Raw genomic sequence first — 9,776 nt, forward strand, 5'->3', positions numbered from 1 at the left:
TGTTGCAGGGGCCATGGAGGGGTGCTGCTTACTGGCTTGCTCCTCATGGCTTGCTCAACGTGCTGTGCTTTCTTATAAAACCCAGAACAAGCAGCCCAGGGATGGCACTGCCCACAATGGGCTGGTCCCTTCTGCACTGATGCCTTATAGCCTGGTTTTATAGAGACATTTCCTCAGTTGAGGCTCCCTCCTCTCGGGTGACTAACTTTTGTCAAGGTGGCCAGCCCATGGGATGGTGCCACCTCAGGGGGAATCTTCCCACTTCAGTTTATCTAGTCTAGAAAATCCCTCACAGACATGTCCAGAGATTTGTTTCCATAGTGACACAAAATCCTGTCAAATTGACCATCAAAATTACCATGGTTGCCACTGACAGAGTCTCTCCACCCAAGGCCACTGTCCCTGGATTTGGCTCAACTTTGGTTCATCAGCTGGTGAGGCTGCACTGAAGACCCAGGTTCAAGTTGGAAGCAGCCCATGGCCAGGGGACATTCCCACTGCCATCACTGCCATGCTCAGATGGCCACGACACCTGCCCAGCCAGCTGCATTCAAAGCATGCCAAAGAAGAGGGCTCTCGCTGGGAGGTGGTGGCACACACATTTAATCCCAGCACTCAGAGGCAGAGGCAGACAGATCTCTGTGAATTAGAGGCCAGCCTGGTCTACAAAGTGAGTTCCAGGACAGCCAGGACTGTTACACAGTGGAACCCTGTCTCAGAAAAGAAAGAAAGAAAGAAAGAAAGAAAGAAAGAAAGAAAGAAAGGGAGAAAGAAAAAAAGAAAGAAAAAAAGAAAAAGAAAAGGGCTCTCATCTCCTGCTTGCTGTGGTCTGGGGAGTTTGTTAAGGAGCATCGTGTGTGTGTGTGTGTGTGTGTGTGTGTGTGTGTGTGTGTGTGTGTGTGTGTTAGAACTGGCCTGGTGAGGCTAGGGTGGTTGCTCAGTCGTTAGGCAGTGGATGTGCACCTGTGAAGTCCTGAGTTCAGATCCTCAGGCTGAATGCTGGCCACCTGTAATTTCAGCTCTAGAAGGTGGAGACAGTATTCCCACAGCAGGCTGGTGAGTGAGATTAAATGTATCGGTTAGTTCTGGGTCCCTCAGTGATTGAGGTTTTTACCTTATTGAGTTATACCTTAGTTATGCATACCCACTCTACATGCAAACACATGCACACATATGAAAATGGAAAAAGAATAAATAGAATCGACCTTGCTTTTACCTCTACTTCGCTTTCCAGAGGGAAAGAGGAACAGTAGTTGGATGCCATATGCAGCTGGGATTCCAGATCAGCACCACACACAAATAGACTGAGCTTTGTTCAGGGCCAGTGTGAAGGTATGGGGTGAGGAAGATGTGGGGGACAGAGAAGGATAAGAAGCTGATGCTCTGCATGCAATGAAATGAAATAATGTGTGGCGTGACTCTCCATCTCACCAGCCAGAGCAGCTTTGCCAGGTAGCAGTAGCCAGGAAGACATCCAGCCCCTTCTGAGCTCCACCCCGTCCTGATGGTGTCTTCTTTCCACTCTGGTATTGGCAGTTCTACCTCCTCTTCCTTCTCCTCCTCTTTCTCTCTCTCTCTTTTTTTAAAGATTTTATTTATTTATTATGTATACAACATTCTGCTTCCATGTATATCTGTACACCAGAAGAGGGTACCAGATCTCATAACGGATGGTTGTGAGCCACCATGTGGTTGCTGGGAATTGAACTCAGGACCTCTGGAAGAGCAGCCGGTTGCTCTTAACCGCTGAGCCATCTCTCCAGCCTGTCTCCTCCTCCTCTTATTATTAATTTACTTTTAGTTTTTCAAGACAGGGTGTCTTTGGGTAGCCCTGGCTGCCCTGCAACTCACTCTGTAGACCAGGCTGGCCTTGAACTCAGAGATCCACCTGCCTCTGCCTACCAAGTGCTGGGATTAAAGATATGCACCACCCCACCCAGTAAACACAATCTTAATGTTTTCTTCTTTTTTAAAAATCAGTCTTGCTGCAAGTTTATTAGTTTACAAATAGTTTTTCAAATGTCCAGGTTTAGGTTTTTATTTTTCTTAGTCACATTATTAACTTCAGCTTTTTATTTCCTTTTCTTTCTTCCTATTTTTATTTATTTATTTGTTTGTTTGTTTTCTTAAGACAGGGTTTCACTGTGTATCCCTGGCTGTCCTGGAACTCACTCTGTAGACCAGGCTGGCCTGGAAAATCACAGAGATCCACCTGCCTCTGCTGGGATTAAAGGCATGCGCCACCATGCCTCACTCATTTCTTTTCTGTTATATTGTTGATACAGAGTCTGTAAAAGGACTTCTTAATTGGTCTAAATAGTAAAAACCTGGAGTCAGATACAGAGAAAAATGCTGAGAGGTCGGAGAGAAGGAGGAGCAATCCAAAGCCACCTTTACCCCATTAATTTACCAGCGGAAAAAGAGAGTTCCTGTTTCTTCCCACTTATATCCTCTCTCTACCTAGCCATCTTACTTCCTGTCTCTGCCCAGCCATCTCACTTCCTGTCTGTCTGTACAGACAGTGGCAAGCTCCACCCACTGCTCTGATCTCCAGACAGCCTTTATTTGTTCAAGCAACATATCACACAAGAGTCACTCTCATTCCCACCATGTGAACATGTCACGGTGTGTACATGTGTGTGTGTGTGCATGTGTGTGTATGCGTGTGCATGTTTGCAGGTCAGATGACAACTCTTGTGGTTGGTTCTACCGTGTGGCTTCCAGGGACTGGCCTCAGATGACCATGCTCGGCAACAAACACCCTGACCCACCCACTGACAAATCTTGCTCCCCACTTACTAGAAAAGTGACAGCTTAGCTTATTTATTTGAAGCCTTTATTTTTATTCTTAAGTAAGTGTATTTATCTCTGTGTAGATAAGGGCTATGAGAGCAGTGCCTGGAGGCCAGAAGAGGGTATTGGATCCCCTGGGGCTGGAGTTTCAGGCAGTTGTGCGTGGCTGTGTGGGTGCTGGGAACTGAACTTTGGTCCTCTTCAGGAGTAGCCAGGGCTCTTAACCCTTGAGCCATCTCTCCATCTCTACGCTCTCTGCTTTTTATCTGCGCATTTAAGGCTGTACGTTATGCGGAAGCTGCTTCACGGGCATTCCTGGACACTTGATACAGCATGTTTATTTCCTTAATGACTTTAACTAGATTACATTGTAGCCAGAAAAGATATACTGAACATTTTATTTTCTTTAAATTGTTAGGATTTGGCATTATCCAGGGCATGGTGATTATTTCTGATGCAATAAAAAAGGATGTGTGTTCTGATATTGTTGGGTTGAATGTTCTAGAAATGTCAATGAAAGATGAGTGACAGATGGCATTCATGCTCTCATTCTGGGAACAGAACTCTTATATTTTTGGTTGTGAGCCTAGCCTTTAACGGCTGAGCCATCTCTCCAGCCCCATGCTCTCATTCTGTATCCTGATTTTTATCATTTATTTATTTTTTGTCAATTACTGGGGAAACTGAGTCACCATCAATATGAATCAGTCAAGCCCAGGATAGAATACCACTTCTGAAGGACAAGGTGCCTTAGAGCGGAGTCATAGCACATGTATGGGTCCTTGGGCCATTAGTGGCTCCCTCTCATGAGGCAGGCACACATGAATTTGTGGCTCGCCTGTCCCCTGTTCCCTGCATAGGGAAATGACTAATTTTCAGCTGTCACCTGTGTGCCCCCAAACACATGTTTAGACTTAACTGCATGTTTCTTGAGGGTGTCTTTGAAGAGGGAGGTTGGTCACTTTCTGAGTATCCCTGTCCCCTCCCCCTCTATTCCCTGCTAAAAATAGTGTGGTTTCCCTGAGCTATGTGTGCCGATGAGGGGAAATGGGTAGGAAAACAAACACAAATTTAAAAGGGCTAAGTTAGGCCAACAAGACAGCTTAGTGGGTAAAAGTCCTTGCAGCACAAGCCTGAGTACCTGTGTCCAACCCCCAGAAAGAGTCAAATAAAATAGCTTGCATCTGTGATCTCTGCACTCCTCCTGGGAGTTGGGATTGGAGGATGGCCTGGAGGTTCTCAGGCCAGATCACCTGGAGTACACAGCGTGGCAGAGATAAGAGAGACCCCACTTCAACAGGATGGAAGAAAATGAACAATTCCCCAAAGTGTCCTCGGACTTTAATGTATGTGGTGTGGCACCCACATGCTCCCATGCACACACACCCCACATACACACACAGATTATGAATAATAAAAAATTAATTTACTTGCATTAAAAAACTCACTGCTTTTAGAAGGAGGGAAAATAAAAGCTTAGATTTGGAAGGGAGCCAAGGGCTTGGGTGAGGAGAAACTTGGAGGCAGACACGAGGAACAGAAACCTCCAGGCAAATGTGTGATTTCCTTTTTGTTAGTACCCTGGGTATTCCAGTGAGGATCGGCCATCTCTCTGATGCTTGAGTCTCTTTTGTGTTCCTTTTGGCTGTGGACGCCTCACTGAGTAGGGCCTGAAGGTCAGACGGTGGCCAGGCTGTTAGGTTCCATTCACTCATTCAAGCAATACCCCATGGGAGCCCTGGAGGATGGGTGCGGTGGGCTTGTTCTCATGCCTGGCCCGGAAGGTATGAACTGTGCTCCTCTGGCCAGGATGGGAACCTGGCAAGAATGGCGGTCAGAGCTGACACTCAGGACAGCTTCAGGACTGAAGTATCGTGTTCAAAGAGATCCTCCAAGAGCCGGTCATCAACTCCCTCAGTGAGCATCAAATATCAAATACATACAAAACACACACACACACACACACACACACACACACACACACACACACACACACACACACACACACTTTCCTCTTTCAAGTTTATAGAACTAGGGATGGGGTGTTACTCAGAGCTGTTTGGAAAGAAAGGGGAAAAAATTAACTCATTCCACATGGCGAGTCTGTCCTTTCCGTCCAGTTGAGCCTGAGGTGTCAAAGGGAAGGTGCTATTGGAACCAGAGGGAATAGCAGCGTATATCTCAGCAATTATAGAGTGCTTGCTGGGTGCATCTAGTTCAGGGCTTTTGCAGGACCTGACATGGGAAAGATGAGCAAGGGCTGGGGTTGGGGGAAAAGGGGTAGAGGAGGAGGGAGGCCGGTGTCAGGCAGGCAGTGGAATATTGCTGGTGTGGCAGGGATTTTACCCACTTTGATCACTATCAGGTTTGCTCCTCCAGAAGGAGAGGGCCTCTAGCCACCTTCCTCCCCTCTGTCATCATTATTTAGGGGTCAAAGTCCAACTTAAGCAAGCCCAAGAATGGGTCTGCAACCCTCTCCATCATGCCCCACACACTGGGGGGTGGGCAGGGACTCCAGGGACATAAGGTTTTTCTCTCCTCTTCTCCACTTTCCTTCTCTGTGACTCAGGCTTCCTCCTGGGCCCAGGAGGCTTAGCTGCTGGCATCCCTCAGGACCTCAAAGGCCGGGAGAGTCTTCCCAGGAGAGGTGTCCCAGGGAAGGGAGTCGATTGGCTCTGTGTGAGTCACACGACCACTTGACCACTCGTTCTGGGATGTTTTAGCAGAAGGCCTGGATGGTTCTGTTCTGCATAGGTGGTGGACGCTTGAGTCTGACTAATGTAAGCTGTGATTATTCAGGCAGGATTGTGGCTTGTGCCTGTCCCCCGACGCCCCCCAGTGATGATCCTCTGTTGCCTTCCCCCAGCAACCAAGGACTTGATTTTGCTATCATGACCACCAGCCATCTTTGTGTCTCTGGCCCCTCATCTGCAGGCCAGCTTGATACTGGCCTCTGTTGTGAGAAAGGCTGTAAAGCTGAACACTGTCACCTGAGCTCCACCCTAGGAGACAGCTCCCCTTTCCTCAGAGTGTTTCCATAGACGGGTGGCCCAAATTCAGGAAAGGTGTGTGTGGGACGAAATGTGTAATAGCCACTAACGGGACTCTGGCTCTGCTAGGCCTTACCCTTCTCTCCCGTTCCCCCTGCCTTGTTAAAAAGCATTAGATTACATTCCTAAAGCTAGCCACCAAGGTCTATTCACTTATTTAGCCAATCCCTCCTCCTGAGGCTGACTATCAAGGTGCAGCAATCAGAATCCCCCATTGGCTCACCTAATTAACATGTCCAATTAAAATTAAGCACCTCATCCTAACATGATGTTTCCCTTGTACCTTCATAAACTGACTTTGACTATGTCTGTCTCCTTTCTATCCAGAGGCAGTCCTTTGTCCCCCTGGGACAAATATCCCTGCCCCCTTACCCTTGTTCCCTACCCCTTCTCCCCAACACTCTATCTCCTGTCTTTGTCTCTTATTCCCTGCTTTCTGTCTCTCTGGGCAAATAAATCTTTGTGATGAGAACTTGGTCTTGGGGTTTCTGAGCCCACACTTTCTTTTCAGCCACCACCATCATTGTTCTCCAGGCTTCAGTCCTGCCTGCCCTGGATTCCAGCTTCTGCTAAACATCAGCAGAGATATAATTAGGTCTGGCTCATTGTTAAAGGAACCCACTGTCTAACCCCAGCCCAGCTGCTGTGCATGCCTGCAGGTCACAGTGATGCCTGGGCTGAAAGCACCACGCCTCTCTTCAGATTTTCCAATTATGGTACTTGGGGTGAGCAGTTTCAGGATGCAATAATCGAAACATCCTTAAGCTGGCTCCTTCTGCAGGTCTCTGCTTTTGTCAAAGGTCGACTTCCCAGCTCAATGTCAGGAGGCTCTGTTCCCTTGCCTAAAATCATCTTCAGATCCTGTGAATTCTTTAGTGGAGACTTCTTGAGGGTAAAATTGAATTAGCAGGTCCTTAAAGGAAGGAATTAAAGTGGAGGGTGGAGTAAGTCAGATTGTATTCAGGGCCAAGAACCCAGAATGCCTTCCTCAGAGGCTGGGCCCAGCCCGGCTGAAAGGTGGAGGGAGACCCCTGCTGGCCTCCCTTCTTGAGTCATGAACCCTAACTCTGGGTTTCCATCTACATTCTTTGGCAGCCACACCCTGCTCTTCAAATGAAGCCTAGCATGACACCATGTTCCTGTGGAGCAGTGTTTGTGTGACTTATACCACTTGCTTGTTACTCCTTTGGGCTGTTGTGAACAATACAGATAAGGTCTTTGTTTGAATGCCTCTGTGTGTGTGTGTGTGTGTGTGTGTGTGTGTGTGCACGTGCACGTGCTCGCGCACAAGCACTTACTCATGCATGTGTGTGGAGAGGCCAGAGAATGATGTTAGCATCTTTTGTTGTGGTGATATATTGTTTATGATCTAATAAAGCCACTAAAACTCAGAATGCAAAGCCAGCCACAGTAGACAGCCATAGAGGCCGGGCAGTGGTAGCCCACACCTTTGATGTGGGGATTCAGAGGCAGATGGATCTCTGCGAGTCCAAGACCACCCTGGGCTACAGGAGAGCGAATCAGTCTAAAAGAGAAACAGAGACCACACCTCTAATCCAAGCACTAGAGAGGCATATAAGGAAGAAGAAAAGGGTCTCATGTGAGATTTAGTTTCCAGTCACAGAGGAGACAGGGTCTCCATTCAGAGGTAAGAGCAACTGGCTGTCTGCTTTTCTCATCTTCAGCTTGAACCCCAGTATCTGTTTCTGGGTTTTTATTATTTATGCTACATTTTGTTTTGATTTCTGCTTTACTTTTTGAGACAGAGACTCTCACTGAACCTGAACCTGGTTAGGCTATACTGGCTGCCAATGAGTCCTCAAGATCCTGCTGTCTACACCTTCCACCCCAAAGTGCTGGGATTATGACATGCACCATCATGTCTGACTTTTATGTGGGTACTGGGTGTCTGATCTTAGGGTCCACATGATTGCACTGTAATCGCTCTGCCCATGAGCCATCTCTTTAGCCTCTGAATGTCTACTTATTTTTGAGAAAGGTCATTATATATACCTCTGACTGTCCTAGAACTTATGTAGACCAGGCGGGCCTCACATTCATGAGTTCACCCCCTTCTGCCTCTGAAATGCTGAGATTAACAGTGTATGTCACCACACTCAGCCGTATTGACCAGGTTTTTCTGTCTCACAACCACTCTCAAATTACCACACGGAGGCTAATATTAATTATAAATGCTCAGCCAATAGCTCAGGCTTATTACTAACTAGTTCTTACAACTTAACCCATTTATATATTAATCTATGTGCTTCTCCGAGGCTCGTGGCTTTTACCTCTATCTCATTTTGTGTGTTTGACCCGTTCTCTGCCTGGCTGCCATCTCCTCTGACTCTGCCTTTCCTCATCCCATCATTCTCAGTTTGGCTTTCCTGCCTAACTATATCCTGTCCAGCTATTGGCCAGTTTTTTTAAACCAATCACAGTGACACCTACTCACACAGTGTGAAGGAATATTACACAGCACAGCTGAATGCCTGTATTTCATTCTGTGGGGTTAAACCTGGCCGTGAATGGATGGGTTCTTTGATGAGTCGATTTTTCTGAGGCCCCGCCCTGTTGTGTTCCTCAGCATTGCCCCACCTCTGGACCCAGCATCTCTCAGAGCTGGGAAGTGATTCCTGAGTGGCATGCCTCCCTCCTGCTCCCTTGGAGACAGGCTCTCAGAGTCTTCTGGTTGACCACAGCCCTATCAGAGCCATGTGCAGTATCTCACACACCCAGGGGCTTCTGACTTTGCTGCTCAACACTACAGAAATGGTTCTAACTGGTGGTGTGTGGCCTGGGTAGCAACTCTGGCTATGGCAGCAGTCTTGATTTGGGGGCAGGAGAAGCTTGGTAAACTTGCTGGCTTTGATGACCTTGACCCTCAATCATAGGGACTGTCCAGTTTTGACCAGTCTCCACGCATTTGAAGGAGATTATCATGATGGGAGAATGTATCCTAAGGGGGGTTATTGAAGAACCAGGGCCTAGGTGAGAGCTCAGACAGGTTTGCCATGCAAACACAAGGACCAGAGTTCAAACCCCAGAACTCACATAAAAAAGCCAGGTATGGGGGTGAGTGCTTGGACTCTGAGTGCTGGGGAGATGGACACCGGTGGATCTCAGGGGACTCACATGACAAATTCCAGGTCAATGAGAGACCTATCTCAAAGAAAAAACAGAGACGAAGTATGCATGAGGAATGGCATCTGAGGTTGTCCTCTGGCTTCCACACGCACATGCACACGCACACGCACACACACCCGCACACATATATACACAGGAAAAAGGAACCTAGAGACAGCTTCTTGTCTCTTTACTTCACTGATCAGGTTTTGGGGGTTCTGAAACAAAAAATAAAATCAAAGGGTCTGGGTTTCCCTGGGCCTAGCGATCCATCCACATGAAACTTGTTTACTGTTTATTGAACTCCCGCTGAGTGTAGTGATCTACTCAACCAACACCTATTTATTAAGGTCCTACTCTGTGCCCACTTCAGGATTTGGAGATCAGAATGAAAATGAGTCAAAGACCACTCTATCATTTGGAGACATATTCCCATGGGTCACTACTATCTTGACACAGAGTCACCTCCTGAAATCCAGTTCTTTCTTCAGGGTCCCTCAGCACCTGGAGGGTTAGATCCTCAAGTCGACAGCTAAGAAAATTGAGGTGTAGGAAAAGTTGCTTAGATGGTCAGGGTGCAAGGCTGTGTGTTTATGAAATAGTTATGAAAACTTCAGCCATCTAAAGGAGAAAGAAGCAAGGAACCATTCCACAGACACACTTCTGGGGAGGGATGGTTCTGGGGAGGGATGGTTCTGGGGAGGGATGGCTCTGGGGAGGGATGGCTCTGGGGAGGGATGGTTCTGGGGAGGGATGGCTCTGGGGAGGGATGGTTCTGGGGAGGGATGGTTCTGGGGAGGGATGATT

This window comes from Cricetulus griseus, chromosome 6 (assembly GCF_003668045.3).
Source record: "Cricetulus griseus strain 17A/GY chromosome 6, alternate assembly CriGri-PICRH-1.0, whole genome shotgun sequence".
NCBI classification, from domain to species: Eukaryota; Metazoa; Chordata; class Mammalia; order Rodentia; family Cricetidae; genus Cricetulus; species Cricetulus griseus.